The sequence below is a fragment of the Aphis gossypii genome, chromosome 3 (assembly GCF_020184175.1).
Source record: "Aphis gossypii isolate Hap1 chromosome 3, ASM2018417v2, whole genome shotgun sequence".
Classification (NCBI taxonomy): Eukaryota; Metazoa; Arthropoda; class Insecta; order Hemiptera; family Aphididae; genus Aphis; species Aphis gossypii.
The window spans coordinates 31,463,927-31,483,970 of NC_065532.1; the positions used below are offsets into that span (position 1 = coordinate 31,463,927).

Sequence of the window (20,044 nt, forward strand, 5' to 3'; positions counted from 1 at the left end):
CTTTTTATTATAAAGAAATAATATAAAGTTGCTTTTCATTCATGTTTAGAAAAAAAGTTAAATAAATATTGAAGTTCAACTTGATAGCTATAAAGAAAATACTATAGCAAGACTGTACCCTCGATCGATATAAATTACTAAATTATAGAATTGCGCAACAACACAGCTTTTCCGTAATAATGAACTATTTGTCGTTTACAATATGAAATTATTAATACGACTGAATGGAAAATAACTCATTTCCACAATCTATAATAAATACTTTTAAATATATTCACAAAATACCACTTAATAATTTCAATGTTACGCAATATCTTTGATGAATTAATATTTTCAGTTTCATGCTAATGATTATATAGAGTTTGCGAATATAGCAGTATTAATTTATAACTTTATAATAAGGTTTCAGAGTCATCACATGAATAGCATACATATAAATATATGTAATCATAAAATATTAAATTTTTTTTCGACGATTTATTGATATTGTTTATAAAACAGTTTAAAACAACTTCATCCCCATGATGTTATTATAACTTTTACTGTAAAAGTTCAAAAATACAGAAAATATATATTCCTAGAAAACTATGACAACAGAAAATCTTGACTATAATGGATCCGTTCGTCTAAATATCATTATCATCAACGATGATAACCAACCCAAATATGTCATTTTTAATAAATTGACATTTCTATGCGAAACCTGGTTGTTTTTGAGTAAAATTAAAGAATAGGTATGGTTCTACTTCTAAACATAGCAATAATTTTAAATAATTATTTAAAAAAACTAAAAATTAGACAAAATATATTTTAAAAAACTAGCACCAATACCACTATGTTCTGTGAAATAACCGTTTCAAAATGATAATATCATATATTTCTGTGTGAATTACAAGTAAATTTAAAATGTACATAACCTATATTAAATAAAACTAAATGGGCTTTCATTGCTTAAAATAAAAATAAATAAATACCACCATACACCCCTGTTAAAACCACAGCTACTCTCATGATGACAATAAATCTAACTTTAATTACCAAATATTCAACTTATATAAAAAAAGTTCATTAATTGTGTTAATTATTAACACAAAATAATATGGTGATAATATAATTGTAATTAATAATTAGCTAAGAAAATTAATTATATTACAAATTAAAATTAACTTTTCTTTATTTTATTTTATAAAAGATATTAAATTTTATAAATTTATTTATCGCTATTGAATCCACTCATTTTCTTACTACCTGTCACTGAGATCAGGAATGATTATCCTCTCGGAAGTCATGCCTGTCAACTATTATTACATTATTTATAATTTATAAAAATTATTTTAATTTTAATAAGTAAAGTTTAAAGTCTAGTAGAAGGTTTCTTATAAGGTGTTCACATAGCAACTCAAAAATCTTAATAATACATTTTTAACACAATTTTTTTTAAAACACTTACAAATCGATTTTTTTTTTTTTTTGTGACAAATATGAAACAATTAACAGTTTTCTAAATAAGATATAATAATATATCCTTAAAAATATAAGCTGACATTCGTTATTCACTATGAATCGTTTTTTTTTCAATCACAACGACTTATCTTTATATCCAAATATATCTATTAAAGATAAATATCGTCTATTAAATGATTAGGTATTAAGTAATACTTATAGAAAATTGACTTCCAGTTTTTTTCATTTTACAGTCTTATGATTGACTGTATTATCTTTGACTACAAAAAACTTATGTCATCATACATTCATTTTAAAATTATTCTATATTTTAGTTAAGATATGAAGATGTTTTGAAAATATTTCATATCCATAAATAACATTATTGTTTATTATTATTATTATTAATAAGAATTATTATAAGCGTCAATTTTATAATCGATTTTAATATTCGAGATAATTTTTAATTTCTCTTACAACTTTGGAACTATTCAAGATAATCATTTATACATTCAAATAGTATTATGTACAACTTATAGGAGTATATCATATTACTAACTATTAACTAATAAAACGTCAAGGAAAATAAGAAAATATTATAATAATCGCTTATTACTTAGTAGTCTTAGTGACGAAAACAACCGTATTTCTTGTCATCACTAGAACACGACGTGTATAAATCTCAAGACTCGACCACAATAGACATTGGCAAAACAAATAGAAAAATTGCAAAATCTGACCACGCCTTTAGTGTTTAATTCGTATGTAATATATTATGTACATTATATAAATCCTTATATGTCGACGACCACAAATGTGCCATTAGCGTTATAAATTTATATTATCTGGTATTACCCCAGATTTAAAAATGTTTCCTATGTTAAACCAAAATTGGTTCCCATCCTATGTGTTTTTATAAAAATAAAATACTGCTTTGAAAAATGGTGTACATTCATATACAATATTGAAAACTGTAAAAATAAATTATAATAGCACATTGGAATCGATTTCGACAATCGTAAGCACTACATATTCAATTTATTTCCCTTGCTTTATGCTTGCAAATACACACACGACGCATAATAGACGTCATGCACCTACATAATATTATAGTCGTATGAAGAAGGAAGAATTTAATATTTAAATGCACAAACGATATAACCAATAACAGTTTATAGTTTTGTTTATAAAACTAACATTGGTTATGAACAACACGTAAAATCGTTGAAATTTTTGAAACGATAATTATTCATCATAAGTTCATAACCATTTGACCATATTTGCACGATTTTTTATTTTTCATACATACCTACTGGTTTTATTTTATTTCAAAATAGATTTAATAAAACATCGTTTATTTATCAATAACAATATAATAATCGTATTGCAATTAAACATACGCTCGCGTACTACAAACGGTACAATACGTACGGCGAATATGATGATCGTATAGATTCTTGTGAATTCGTGTGTGGCTACTTCAGCTGACGTCGATAAGCGGAGTTTGAAAAAAAAAAATAAATAATTACATTTACACCGTACAATGGTAGTGAACTGCAGTGCACACCGAGTTAGAGTTTATGACTTGTGGAAATTTAATCTCACGACTATCGCCGTTCCGGACGATTAAGAGTTATTCCGCATGGGGCCAAAACGGTTCGAATCGATCGTAAAACGTGAAATAATAACAATAAAACAGTTCAAATTAGTATTCACCGCTCGTAGATTTCTGTCGATGGCGTTAATACGTCCCCGTACGCACGCTTACGCGCATTTAAATCACGTATGGAAACTAGTTTTGCGGGCGCTCACTCATACCGCCAATGAGTTGATAAAATATATAATATTAAATTTATAATAGGTATACCTATACGATGACCGTCTTTCGTGGTTGTCTGTTCGGTATACGGACTTTTCTTTAACGACTGTTTGGAAAACTTAGAAAAAACAAAAATATTGCTCATTTTTTGGTAAATGACTGTGATTAGAGAGCGGAATTATATTTAATTGTATATTTGAGCTGCGTTCGATCACATATAAACAAAATGTTTCGTTACATGTTATAGATATTGCAAATATGACAGTATTTTACATAATAATTCATTATATACAAGCATACAAATCTAACAATAGCTCATTAAAAAAATATATACATATATTTTACATACGTATAGGTATATAATATTTATATATTTATATTACTACTCAATACCCATTCCTATTAAATAAAAAAAAAATCGGAATATGAGCAAGAAGCCCACAGTTTAGTTAATAATATCATTTTTTTCTAACTAATACCTAAACTAAATATTTAAAAAATAGAAATACACTAAATACAGTAGTCAGAATTTTAATAATAATTTCTAAATAATTTATTAATTGTATTGTAGATCATTTAATAAAATAATTGAGTTTGTACTTTTTTTGGATTGCATATTGAAAACTTAATTTATTTTAAATGGTTTTAATATTATAAGGCAGATTATTAAATAGCTTTTTTTCTATTTACAAATAATTGTTGCATTAATGTAGTATTGGGCTTAATTAGTAATTTAATATCACATCTTCATTTGTGGTATTTTTATTTTTACTATTCGTGTGCTTTAAATTTGTTCTACTTTAATTTATATATTTGCAAATTTGTGGTGATTTTTTTTTCAACGTCTCCAGAGCGTTAGAAAGTATTATTTAAAATTCGACGTCAACGTCGTAATGAAATTCAGTCCAATCACGACTACTATATGCACCAGCGAAGGGGAGTGAAGACAACGTCTGTCGCCACTACTATTCGAGTAGTATCATCCGTTTTTTCTCTTTTTTACCCTTCACGTTACGTTACGTTATCGTTTTTTTTCTGTTCGGTACAACAGTTATTAGCCTCGTCGTATACCAACATTAATATTCATTTATTCGAAACGATGTTACGGTGGTTTTTAAAAAGGTCCGAGGGATGCATTAACATAAGTTTCAAACCGTTGACGTAGTATAGTCTATACTTGTCTCTCGCTCTCTGCAAAGATTCTGTAACCCACTATCCACGGAATGATGATTATCCATTCCTGCTTTATTATTTTTTCCATGTCACTTACCGCATGCCACTCTGGAAGAGACTTCATCATCAATCAGATGTGTTGGGGAGGATTGGTTGTGTGGTGATGGAGAAACCGTTTTGTCAGTAAATACGAAAATATTTATTCAATATTCTCGAGTGCCAGCAACATGTAACTGATGTGCATTTTTATAGATATACATATATTATATGCTGCCGTACTTTACAGTTTTCACTTCCAAATAATGTATTATATTAAACTTGTATTCAACCAGCTTTCAATAAAATTAATTTTATGTTTAAATTATATGGTATATATATGGTATTTGAATCATCATTAAACACTAAATATTTACTAAGAGAAGTATTGAAGTCTAAACAAATTGTGGGGATCGTTAAAAATAATAATTTGATGGAGTAAAAAAATCAATGATTTATTTTAAAATAATAATAATTATTGTCAGTATAATGATAGTCGTTTGAAAAACTTAAAAAATCTAAATAATCTATTGTTCACGTAAATATATTATTACAATAGAATTTATTTAGGTTTATAGTGCTCCATAGTATAATATAATATAAACTGAGATTTTTATGCAGTACTATAAAGATTTTTTGGTATATTGTTAAATATTTATGTGAATTCAAAATTAATATTTTTTCGATATTATAATTTTATTTATTCATTTAGAATTTTGTTTACTTTTTAATTTTATTTTTGAGTGTCGATTACTAAATATGATAACATTTTTTATTTAGGGTGAAAGAAAACTACGTAAAGCAGTAAAATGGTTATATTCCAAATATTATAGCGAAGAATAATATATTTTATTATATTATTTACGTCTCGACAAACTTGACTTTTCCATCCCATCAGAGGCAGCTACACGAGAATACTACAATGATGAAGAATCTGTCCCAGCGGGCATACAAACCTTTTTCTTTTTTTTTAAGAGAGAAAATAAAGTTCTTTACCATTAACAAACACTATTTGAATATACGCTCTGTACAATAAAATCGCATTCTTCATTGACGTTTATGGCTACATTTTGATTTTGAAATCTGAAATATATTTACCCCATAATTGAACACAAATATAATTATATAAAAGTAATTTATAATTTATTCGTCATTGAAACACTAAATAATACATTAATAAGCTTGAAAAATTCAAAACTTGAAAATATCACATGCATTTATTGTACTTGATTAGTTGTTTGAAAATATTATTAGTACGATGGTGTATGTATTTTATTTTTTCCTGATACAAAGTGACTTTTTATTTTCCTGAAATATGTAGTATAATATTAATGAAAATGATATTATATGTGATAAATATATTAATATATTTAAGCTTTTAAGCGTTTTCTTGTAATATTTCTATAAAGATTTATTTTCTTGGTTGAGTTTAGTTAATAATAAATTATTTATATATGCGTATCATAACCTAGAATCTTAAAGTCTGTGGGTGTACAAAATGACTCACATCAAAGCTTAAGAATATATTTTGCATATCGAGTACGTATTTAAAAATAATATCATAACGATAGATATTAAAATACAATTGTATACTTGTAGAATTGAATTGGGTACACTATATATATATATATGAAATAATAATTTAAATATATAGGTACAAAACTATAAATATCTTATTAGAAGTAGATCTGAATGGTGGTTGATTCTATTCAACGGTAATCAAGTGCATTAAAAAGCGATAAATCGTTCCATTCGATGTAAGCTACTTACACAAAATTTATTACAATGTTACAATGTCTATGATACGTGTTAAACATAATATACTTAAGATAAAATATGCATGTATACAGTTGATGTATAAAGAAACGACTAAATGCCATATTAATAAAATATGTAGTTCTTTATATAAATATAAATGCATTACGTTGCTACAGCATATATAAAAATGAATAAAATCACAGCGTTAAATATATTTATAAAATAAAAAAAAATTATCTTCATATATTGTGCAGTCAGAAAAATGAATTGAAATTAATATATTTATGAAAAAACAATTATATAGGTTAAAATTTAATTTTTCTGAAAATAATTAAAATTCATTATAAATTAACGATGATTAAACTATTAATCATTTGGGACATTTTAAAATTACAATTTATATATACTTGCAAGACGTTCTTAAGACAAATTAATAAAGGTCTCACTGGTCAAAGTTATAATTGCAATTGGTAGGCATATCTATTTATTTTTTGTTTTATTACTTCAAAAACAAAATTTTACATTACCATAATATTATTTTATTATTATTTTTAAAATAAAAATAAATAGTGTTATGAATTTTAAAATGAAAAATTTATTTAGCTTGATTATAAAAAATAATTTTTAATAAGTCATAAGAACTATGATAATTCAAAATTAAAAAATGTCAAAAAATGATTTCTTTTAGAAGTAAATTATTTATAATTAGTTACATTTTACTATATAAAACAAATTGTAAATTACGTAAAAAAAGCCTTGAAGTATTTTTTTAATTTATATACCTTATTTTTTTTTTTGCAACTTAAATGTATTTACATTATTTAGTTTTATATTTTTTAATTACACGACTTTGTCGAGGTTTAATTAAAATGTCGAGTTTTATTTTATAAAAAAATACCTTGTAGCGAATTAAAAAATAAATAATATATATATATATATATATAGGTAAATAAAGTCAAACGGAGTAAAATGTAAATACCGCTATATTTTCAAAGGTATCGAAAGTTGTTGATGAACCGTTGTTATGCATACATTCCAGATTAAAAACGAAAACATTCGTGCTTGTTTTAAATTATTTGCTCACGGATAAATGTTGTAGCTAAATTTCAAACTTGGCAAAACTATTACCATGTAGGAAGGTTCTTGAGCACCATGCTCAATCGTACATTAGTATTTGGAACCTAAATTATACCTAAAACTAATGGCCTATGAATGATAGAAATTGTGGAATAAACTGATACAAGGGCAATGTTGCATACAACGGAAAACCATGGGTGTAAATCATAATAAAATTATAAAAATGCTGTAGTACCTATGGAGTAAGTTGTTGTACAAATAGTTCAACTAAAATTAATATAATGAAAAAATAATAATTAAAATATCAAGTTGTTTCGTATTCATGAACTATATAATATTAAACCATGTATGATGTATATATTATAAATAAATACTGATAAAAAAAAAACATATCCGATTCAATCTGTGGAGACTGGATGCTGTGAGAACAGTAGTTAAACAATAATATATCAGTACAATTACAATATGGTAAGAGATAGATAGTTAGATAATGGTACAAAATAACGTTATTGGGGTTGATGTTGAAAGTTGTGTATTTTATTTGTGTACCTTTAACATGGTAGATGAGTGTTAAGGTGAATTATAATATTGAGTTAAATCAAAAAAAAAAAAAAAAAAACTTTCATTTATAATTATTTTTTGATTTATAAGATAAACCCATTTACTTAAATTACAGAGACAAATAAGTCAAAAATGTCTGAACAACTTGTGTTGAATAATCTCTTAAGATTTTGCCTCTGTAAAAAAACAAAAAAAAAAAAAACTGAAATGAAGTCACTGCGATAGCCGACTATGCATACACATATTAAACACACTTAATTAAGGTCGTACTCGCATATATATTACATACACTTTAAACTATACACCTAATAAACGTGCATGCCGTGTATAATATCATAGAAAAGCATCTGCATTATGCCGTCGAGTATTGGGCGGTTCATAAAATATAATTATTATTAATTTAATTTTTTTCATTATTTCGCTTGAATTATCCGGAATACGCTCAATAGGTATCTACAAGAAATAAGAATACGGTATTTCCGTCATGGTGTTATTCGAATAGTGTTGTACAATAGCGTTCGAGATGAAAAAAAAAACGGTTTACGAATAAAATACCGGTAGCTGTCCTGTTTCCCCGCGCGCATCGTACGGTCCAGTGGCCGAGCGGCGTAATTATTAGCGTTCGCCGGTGTATAATTGGACTGACACACTCGCCGCCCGAGAGACCGTCATCCTTTAAGATACCCGTCCCAAGCCTCTCTCTCTCAGTATCATCGTTCTCTCTATCTCATCGCATCAGCCTCTTCGCAAACGTCGTCAATGGGTAAAAAAAAAATCCGTATAAGTACCTGTTAATATATAATAATAATAATATTGTACGCCGTGCGTACGATATAACGAAGAACGTGTGCGTACATCGGTCGATGTATATTACAAGTTGGTCGGTAAACCGACGACGAACGTAATGAAAATGGACGAATAGTAAACGAGGTCAATAGCTCAGCTCGATCGGGTTAAAAAAAAAAAAATGTTTTTCGACTTAAGACCGGTAATCGGCACCCGCTAGATTGTCGACGAGTGTCCGTAGCCTCAGCTCTTGTCATCAGTCCAATAATAATAATACGTCCGAATAGGCGCCAGCATTCGACCTATCTGCTTTTAAATGCGGACGAGCTCGACGACTGTGTTTCTGGTATGAACTGAAACTTAATTTCGTATTAGAAAATAGTTGTAAGTTTATACCGGTCCAATGTCCGTATATAATATATTATATAGTATTACTACAAGTAAAATATAATGGTATAGTCGGTTATGTTATCAACGCAGAACAACATTTTCAATAGAGCATTAAAGAAAAAAATATTAATTAAACTATTAAAGTTTGGACGGGGCCCGCTGAAAAAAAATATTAACGAGCTACTTATAAAGACTTTTATTCATACGATACCGAGGTAATGATTAATGGAAGTATACACTTTGCAATTCTGAATAACTGAAAATTATACTCAGAACAACTGACGGGTACTCGAATCCTATTTGTTAACCTCAGGTCAACATAATAGAATTATATTATATTGTACATTTTAAATAATTGATGATAATAATTTCTTACGAAAATGACCATGACTAGATTTTGGTCGGCTATAATAGGTATTGCAGCTATTAAATTGAAAGTGTTCAAAGTGGATTTTTGAGATTTATAAACTATATATACATATAAAATATTATTATAAACTACGCCGCCGTGGTATAATTTAAACTTAGAAATAAATAATAACGTTTTTTTTTTTTTTTATAAAAACTATTATTTTTATTTGAGAATACAATCAACATTACTGTAATTCAAACGATTGTAAAAAAAGGATACCCAATGCTCGGCTTGCTTTGAACTATAAGCAATAAGTAATAATTACATCACATTGTATTTCTGTTGTTATATATCTCTTGGCAACTTGTTTTTTTAGTATTTTTCCAATTGTTTTTCTGTTCCAGAGATGTCTCATAGACCACTAGCTAGTAGCTATAATAGTCTCTAAGCGATGTTGCACACGGCCTACTTCGATTCTTCATTTTTTATTAATATTATCTCAAAATGTTCATAGAACATTAAAAAAAAAAAAATGACCGCCCAGTTTGGTTTTACCCTAAAGCCTTTTTTTTTTGCAAAATCAGACGTGTCATAAATTAACGCTAAATCTAGTCTACCATAAATCGAGTGATTATGTTTTAGAGATTGTGTACGCGTGCGAACGTTCTAATAACATAATATATTATTATATACTATGTGTTTCGATGTTTCCCCTCTATCGAAATAAACCTATTATACGCGTTTTCCGTGGTATATAAACGGTTCGATCGGGTTTTTTTTTTTTTTGACCCAATCGCTAAAATATTCATACGTTACAATAGTGTGTCTGTTTTAATTTACGGCCGACAGTTCTTCCCGCTCCAGCGTTTAGGCGTGAGAAAAGGGAAAAAAATTCTGCCTGTCGGCTGTTTATACTACGTTACAATAATATGTTAGGTTTCACTCGGTTGGTTTGCAATAAATTTCCCGCTCAGCCACATGTGTAAAAACGTCGCGTAGTATTACGTATTATACGGTCCAGAGAAAACCGGTAGTTGAAAATTAGGTATCAAAACTGACCTAGTACCGATGTTTAGCCTTTATTAAAAAAAAAAAAAAAAAAAAATGTCACTATACAATTAGCAAAAATAAAAACAAATATATCAATAAAACAGATGCATTACTCCAAATGTTTATAGTTACTAAACATATAATTATTGCACGGACAATTATTTACTCGTGACATCAATTTAATTGCACATCTTTCTTTCTCGATGAGCCTGAGGAAAATAGAACAAAACATTGTTGCATCTATATTACATTATATTCACATAATATTGTGAGAGTCTAGAGTTAAAGTTCGCATATACTATCACTTCAGTTGCTGTATTATTGACATAAAACATTAAAAACAAATTAAAAACAAGTTAAACAGCCAGACAAATCATAGTGTCGGGCGCACATTTCGGCGTAAACTTTATCATTATTTGTCTTGAGTTTTTAATTTATGTGAATATCAAAAAAAAAAAAAAAAAAAACTACTAGTAAAGTACTAACAACAGATAAAACTGGCAACCGATATGGCGATATCACACGGCAGTATAACACTCCTTATCCACAAACAAAATAATCACTCACAAAAATAAAAACAACTAAGTCTATAAAAATCAATGAAATCCAAAACTAACAAATCAAATGTGTTTTCCATCAACTATTCTGGTCAAATACTATCACTTAAAAAAGAATCTATAGTTACGACATTGGAAAAAATATAAAAAATTAAACATTTTATTCGTAGCAGGTTATATTATAAAAAGAATACAATTTCTATAATTTATTAATGATATCATCTAAATCCAATATTATATATGATACTTTATATATATGTATATATATATCAGAACTATAATTTAAAATATTATCAGAGATTCAAATTTTATGATTTTCATTTAAAACGTCCTCAAATGTTAAGATTTTGTTTAGACAATTATCTGCTCAGGGGAGTACTACTCGGCACTCGAATAACTACATAATTGACAAGTCAAAATATTTCACGAAGCTTAATTTCAATACTAAAAGGTGAGTATGAAATAAGTTTTTAAACTGAAACCCATTTTCAAATATATAATTTTTAAATAATTATAGTGTGTAAAGGTATATGAAAATATGAATAATTCATAAACTGTTATCAGTATATTTGCTGCGTATACTCATTTCTTGTTGATTAAAAAAAAAAAAAATAACAAATCACCAACCATACGCATAAATAGATACAAACGATCAGACACGGCACATTATAGAAGAATTATAGAAGTAACGACGTATTTTCATCTCGTCATATCATCATCAGAAATACGTACGTTGTAACATTATGTTATAGACGACCTAATCGAATTGTTCAGGGTGCGAATCATTAAATTACCTCGAACCGAGCGGCGTGATCATCAAAACATCGTTATTTAATGTACTCGTTTTTAAGGATCGTGCAAATCGTGTAGGTACCTAAAATAGTAACATAATATAAATTATAAAATATGTTCCTAAACGTTCAAAACTGTGTTTTTTTTCATTATTATGGTCGCTATTATCATTATTATTATTATTTTACGGTGTATACGACAGTGTATATACGTTTTACTTTTTTATAATATCGTCGAGACGCACGACGAGCAACGTGCCAATAATAATTATACCAATTATTAAGCAGTATAAGACCATTAATGTAATGCAATATAGGTATATAATAATAATTATTATTATAAAAAGAAACTATTACGTCGATATTTTGTTAAACGGTTTTTCTAGACTTCTTTAGATGTTTTAACATTCTCGTACGGCCATAAAATGAGTGACTTACACTGTCGTCTATATCCAAAAGGTTAGGTATTAATTATTGTTGTTTGTTTTATTGATAGTTAATTAAATGTTACACTAGAGCTACGTCAACTTCCAAGGACGAAACGTGTATATTAATTATTATTATAACCACAATATAGTGCTGTGTTTTCTTTTTCAATTATTACGCACCAATTACTATAAAACAGTCACAAAATCTGTTATTTGGTGTACTATATACAGTATACATCATATAAGTATACATTGTTATGTAACTATTTAAAATAATATTCTAACAGCAATTTGTGTTATATATTTTAAAAGTATAAGGTACTAAATTGCAAATATATATTTAACTCATAGAAATATGTTGGTACAAACTAAAAGTATCCTATCTGTGAATTATTATTTAGTTTACTATAGGATAATAAAAAAGCTTAGAAATAAAAATATAAAAATAATTTTTATGTCTAAATATACAGCTAAGTTATTATATATTTGATATTTATTTTAACTTAATAAAATTATACAATGTATATTATATACATAAAAAAATACATAAATAACATCAAATGTATGATAGGTAATGTTGACTTATAAAATATGCTCAGTAAATTAAATAATTGCAAAAACGTCGTGGTTATATTTACATATTGTACCATTCAGTATTTGTATTTGTATTTAATTAATTTACTATTAGTTATAATGCAACAGAAAATATACTAGTATAGTTGCACAATCTCCACAAAACTCAATATTCAAATGACATCTTCGAAGAAAATATAAACCAATAATGTAAAAACAGTAAAACACTGAAAATACTCATTAATATCTATATATAAACCACAGATGTCTACGTTTTAATTCGGAGAACTTAAATAATTTAGAAATCAAAATAATGAATGGGGATTTTATTGACATAACTAAAATTGGGTACCAAGACAGATATACCGATGGACACAAATTAGACACCCTGGTAAAGATAAAATTATTTACGAGTTTCCACTATCCTTAAATATTGAATGGTGGAGAAGATATTAAAATCCTGTCAATTTATTTGTTAACGAGAGGATCATAGTTTTGTGCATAAAAAAATTAGCAAATTATCTCTTAATATCCAACACAGGCGTATATTTACTATGTTAAGTGATATAAGCTATATGGACTCATATTGTACCTTTCAAATGATTCATAAAAATAAACTGTAAAAAACAACTAACACTCTAGATGGATTAGAAAATCAGTTATTATTAAGCAGGTAATCCAAAAAAACTATGTAAATAATGTGAGACACATTTAGATAATACAATAATACAATAAGTAAACCTTTTGGCTTAAAAAGTATTAATAAAATAGTAACGAAAATAGAAGGCTGTTAAATAATTAAACTAAAAAACATGTTGACGGAAAAAATCAGATAATTTAGACCAAAATTTAAAGGTTAGATTACAGATATAAAATTATATAAATGACACCTAAAAAATACCAAACATATGGAGGAAAACCAAGAAGTCACACTATCAAAATACAAGAGAGGCCCTCCACCTCAAAACAAAAACAAAATATAGTAACTTTGCACTATCGTACATATGAATTACATAAAATAATAATATTTAATTATCTTATAAATCTAGGGGAAAAACGAATAAAATAATAGCTTGGTTAAAAAGCTACGTTTTGATTGAATTTTAAATTTAATACAATTCATCGAAAACTGATATAAATAAATATTTAAAAAAATACAAAGCTCAAAGTAAACACAAGAAATGATAAACTAAAAAAAATTAGTAGGGTCAGCAAGGGGCGCTAAATTAAATTTCGTAAAACAACTGTGTTATTTACCTATAATATGCTTCTATGCAAGGAATATGATGGGTATGCTCAGCTCATAATATAAATCACTAGAAATAACTATTGATGAAATTTGTAAAATACTATTCAGTATATCTCCACACTATATTACTACTGAGTACTAACTAACTGAGTAACTATTAATTTTATTTCATTATGCTAATGTTATTTAATTATTATTATTATTACATAATTTATCTGTTGATTAAATAGCTATTCTCAAGTAATTGTTTGGAACAAGAAATAAAATAAAAATTATGTATTTTTAAATACTGAATGACATTGTAGAAAAAAATAATACTTCGAGGTATATTTTGATTTCAGTAATAATCTAGATTTGATAAAAATTGCACAATTTAATATTTATTATATCGAAAAGTTTTTGTTTTTTAGATAATTACAGGGTAGGGGTTCTTATAATTTATAGATGTCCAAAAACAGATTACAAGGTGATCGTTCGTGTCACTACTCAATTGTATATAGATTTAAAAACAACCAATAAAAAAAAAAAAAAAAAACTATAATGATGTGTGTGTGTGTGTGTTTGTGTATAGTTCGGGGCATTTTGATTTATTTACGTTGCACATAGTATAAGATAATATGTGCATAAATAATGAAATAGTAATAATAATAACTCTTGGCAACTCAATACGTTAAGTAATTGCTATTATTGTCCGTATAAAGTGTATAGATGCATTTTTATCTCAAAGAACCCGAGGACATCACGAATTCACGTTAAATTTAATAACAGGCCAACATAATATATTATATTCTACTGCACATAATATATTATTTTCTACTATACTTCTACCATATTATTTGTATAGCGTTATACTTTTATTAAATACATAATTATTATACTATACAACGTTTGAGTATATGGTAAATTTTGATTTGTCTTTACTTTTAAGACGAGTAGTCACTCAGATATTCAAAAGTAATATTGTTTTTAGTACGACAATTTATAGTGCGGAAAAATAGATAATTGCTACTACAACAGCTCTCGAACGTCATAATATGCGAACCCTATATGGGCTATATGTAAATCCACACTCGTACTGCGGAAATTCATATTTATTTTATAAAACAGATAAGTTATAAATAAAATGGTAAATAATTAATAAATTATAATTTTATTACTTTTTTTTTTTTTTTAAGAAGGGAGGGATACATTACAGTATCGTAATATGTATAGCGCGCGTGCAACCGGTTCTGTCTGTTGGATGTTTTTCGAAGGTTAAACTAATTGGTAAGCTGTTATTATATAATTACACCGAAAATTTTCGATGCTCCTGATTACGAAAACGAATGGAAACATTAATTTTGATAAATGTTGTCAGAACGTTTCCGAGTTGAGATGTCTGACGTTCCGTGACGAATAAATAATTGGTCGAGCGTAGCGATACCAATATACCTAATAAGATCCAAAGGATATATTTTAGTTTCGTATATATTATATGATTATAATTTAGCGTGATAACTACTGTAATAATGCACCACCGCCGATGAATCTATGATTTAGTGTTACATATTATATTCGATGGTCGTCGACATGAGCCTGGTTGATAAAATATAATATTATTATTGCCATTATTATATTTAGAATAATTTCGTATCGTGAATAACATTATAATATTATAATGTATATTATATTATAGTTAATAAAAAGTAAATATAAAAAAAATGCGTATACATTTTTGTAACAGTCTCAGTACTTATTGATTATACCTTATAGCGACTGAAAATACGGCGGTTGTCACCAAAACGTCTGTTTTATAAAATAAGAAAATAATCATTATCAACAACTTATACTTTTTTATTATAGCTCGGGTACAACGTAGTTAAAGCGATATTATACGTATTTTACTCGAATAAACATTAGTATTAGTAGTACCACATCATGCGTGAATACTAATAAGCGATTAATTTTATATTTTAAAGTACAATACTGTAATACTCTTATAGTTAATTTTTTTTTTATTTTATATTTTAAATGAACATTGATGATGATAATATAAATCCATTTGTTCGTAATTAATTTGATTTGCATCGTGCTTGCTTTATTTTCAATTTTTAATTTATTTTCATTTAACGGATTATAATCCAATTTGAAATAATTTCGTAAAAATATTAATACATTAATACATATATATTTTATAAAAATCTAAAATCTGTATCATTTGAAACAAGACATGATAGTATAAGCTAAACGTACCAAAATACATAACTTCCATTAATTATCCTAATGGACCTAATGTATAACTTTGGAAAAGTAATAAATACATAATATTAAGGTCTACAATTATTACAATTTCTCGATTTTTTCTGAAAACATCCCGATTTTCTTTAAAATTAAAATTAAATGAATCTATATGCACGTCGCCCGATGTACATCGTTGTATTATCTAAACAATTTTTTATGGATTTGCATCAACATTTCAGTATAATGTTATTATGATTTTAATAATAATAAATTAGGTCATATTATGTCAAGAACACATAAGATTTACCTTTTGACTAAAAATACAAAAAACAATTATTTTTTAGTGAACTAAATTTAACGCATATATTTTTTTTAATTAATCACTTAAAAATAAATTAATACTATCATTCAGGTTAAGGACTATAACGACCTTACATAGTTACTACACTATTATGTTATATACATAATTTTATGTTAGATTTGTAGATTATTATTGAGTGATGTGCCATTATATTTACAACTTTTGTCATTCAAGGTAATCCGTAAAATGTAATTTGTTCTACAAATATTTTGAACTAAAAAAGGCGCATTGATATTATTAATTACAATTTAAATTATAATATGATATACAAATTACAATTTCATTATGATTCACAGTGTAGTAAAATGTCTAACATGAAAAAAATTACTTTTTAATTTTTTTAATTTGCCTATATATTAGTTTATAAATAACATGAATATTATAATATACATAGTTGATATTTAATTATAGGTGCCTATTAAAATTTACTGCAATAATGTGTAATATGTATTGATTGATCTAATCGTGTTAAATATTAAAATTGTATTAAATCATACAAGTATAAAAAAATAAAAATATTATAGACAAGGGTGCAATGTTCATAAAAAAACCTTCTACGATGTATTTTATTTTACTTGACAGTAAAATCATTTCTTAATAAATTTAAGTTATACATACTAATAAGTTTTTTTAATGTTTTCGTTTTTTTTTTTTTTTTTTATTATTAGTTTTTTTTAGATTTAATAATGATTATTGAGTTATGAATCATAACTTATAGCCAATATTAAATATAATATACAGAAATAAACAAACATTAATGTTTATAAGTACCTAGGCAAAATAGTTATTGGTGAGTTGAATACACGGTAACGATGTTAACGAAAATAAACTCATATTTTTTTCTTTATTCATTTACGAAATGTATACATACGTTTTGTGTAATAAGCGTAAGTAATATTTAAAGAAAAGAGTATACCATTGAATAAGATTTTAATAAATCGCCCACTCTAGTCAACATTCCAAGCTACTATGGATAGTGTTTTAGATAAAAAGGATAACCTCTGCGGGGAGTGACTACAGTTTCAAAATCTTAGATGAATTGTTTGGAATTGATTGAGATACATTGTTTGTGATGACCACCTACATAATTTAAATATATAAAAGTAACGAATTGTTATTTTTAATAATATGTACATGTTTTTGCAATTATTTTTGTAAGTAAGATTTGATTGTGACATTAAATGGAAAAATTGAAGTTAAATGGAAGATTTTACTTGGGATTATTTTTAATTATGTTTAAGTTAATTTTGTTGATGTAGCACTAAATTTAAAATTCATATACATATATTGAGTATTAATTTTCATCAACAAGTATTTAGTGTTACAATCGTTTCGAAAATAATCTTCTAGATAAACAATAGTGGTTTTTAATATAAATTAAAAAATTTAACAGTTGAAACATATTTAAAAAGAAAACCATTAGTTAAATAGAAATATTTACATATAAATCGTTTATTTTTATTTAATTGGAACAACGTTGCTTTAGTTTCTGGAAAATAATATAATGACAGTCGCCATTTCAATGAATATATTATAACATAATGAAATGGGTGAATTTAAATTAAGAAAAAAATCAATTTTTTTTTTCATTAGTTATCTTCGTTACTTAACATAATATTTCAACAGAAACCCGATATTAGAATGTAATAAAAAAATAATAATATTAATAAATCGAGAGCAGCTTGAGATGACATGTTTTTGATTACACAAGAGGACATCAGTGGCGTGGAAAATTCTTAGACGAATTTTAATATTTTTTATACCATATACCATAAAACATTATTAATAAACAACGAATAAAAAAAAATAAAAAAATATGCATCTTTCAATAAAGAACAAGTCTGCAGTGATATTTTTTCTTACTTTGAATTTGACCGCATTACACAGACGACGAAACTTTAATATATATTCGTGGACCTTAAACCCGTAAGACATAACACGTCGGAGGATGATGGAAAATTAATTTATTTTATTTTTTAAACATCTCTCTTACAACCGACTGCGACTGCTCGCCGCCACCGCTGGCTGCAACGCACGCGGCGCGTCATTAATAATGTTACGGCGGGTAGTGTCCCGAGGGTTTATACATATTAGACTGTGTGCATGTATGTGTGTGTATACTCTAAGATTATTCTAATATGTTTCGTGGTGCTTATTGTTTGCGGGTGTAATCCTCCACCGTCAAAAAATAAAAATAAAAAAATTGGCTCGTGCGTTATTTCGTGTTATTATCGTATTGACCAGCGCTATAAAAATGAAAAAAATAGGGCATTGTACGCGACAAGTCATTTAAAATATATATTTTTCTTTTTTTTTTCTTTACCGATGAAGGCACACACACACACATACACGTCCACACGAACGCGCATACGCACACACAATTCAAAGTCTCCGGAGAAGAGGCGGATGACCTCAAATCGTGACTTGATTCTCTCATTAGGGCTACGCCGCATCGTATAGTACAACACTATATATAATATCTATATGCATTTGTATATAATATATTGTAACTCTCAGGTTCACGGCCGACGACAACGACGACGACTGCACCAAGAAGAGACGCGGCTAAAATACGACCGACCTGACGCCGCGCACCCAAACAGATAATACGACTCGTAATATTATGCGATTGGAGATAACACAATAATATTATTTAGAGGTACAAACTGCTTTGATAAAATTACAATATAATATGAGTCTTGGTCATCGTCGTCGGTTGACATAATAAGTAGCTTTCTCATATCGCCGCGTTTCGGTCATAATATTTTCAATGATCTGTTTCGGAAACATCAAACGGATAAAACATATTTTTTTAACTCCCGCTCCTTCAACTATTTACAAAAATATCACCATAAACTTATAATGAGATTTATAATATATAATCTCTTAAAAATACTCGACCGCAGGTTATATTATTAAATATTTTAACGAAAACTTATAAACTTGAAATCGTTTATTTATTTTTGAGTTTAATTTTATATAAATAGATGATTTTTATTTCACAACTCTATTATATGTCTAGAACGTTTTGAATATCTAGTACATAATTAATTAGTTTAATCTTTATATTATCATGATTCTAATTTAGTTATAATTAAATTGATAATATGTAGGAATGCAGGTACAAACATTAAGTTATTGGCATTACAGAATAGCAAGTTGAATTTATATTATAATAATATTTATCCGAATAATTAAATTAAGTTTGTGAGCTTTGTAATTTTTTGAAATTTCGATAAACTATATAATTTACCGATTATGAATTTATACTAAGCAACGAAATTGATTTAATTGGATATTATGTAATATAATTAATATACATTTAACAGATATAAATAAAACTAAAAATATATTTTTAAATAAATATAACTATTTTTAAATGTTTAATAAATTATTAATATAATATTAATAAATAGAATC

At 26.6% G+C, this 20,044-nt stretch overlaps 1 long non-coding RNA gene across 1 annotated transcript; it reads left to right on the forward strand.

Annotated features, from left to right (window-relative positions):
* The first annotated feature begins 17,440 nt into the window (after window positions 1–17,440).
* On the forward strand, window positions 17,441–19,513 carry LOC126551286 (uncharacterized). The gene is made up of 3 exons (XR_007605155.1): window positions 17,441–17,727; window positions 18,956–19,083; window positions 19,142–19,513. It is a non-coding gene; the product is annotated as an uncharacterized LOC126551286 (long non-coding RNA).
* The last annotated feature ends 531 nt before the right edge of the window (window positions 19,514–20,044 follow it).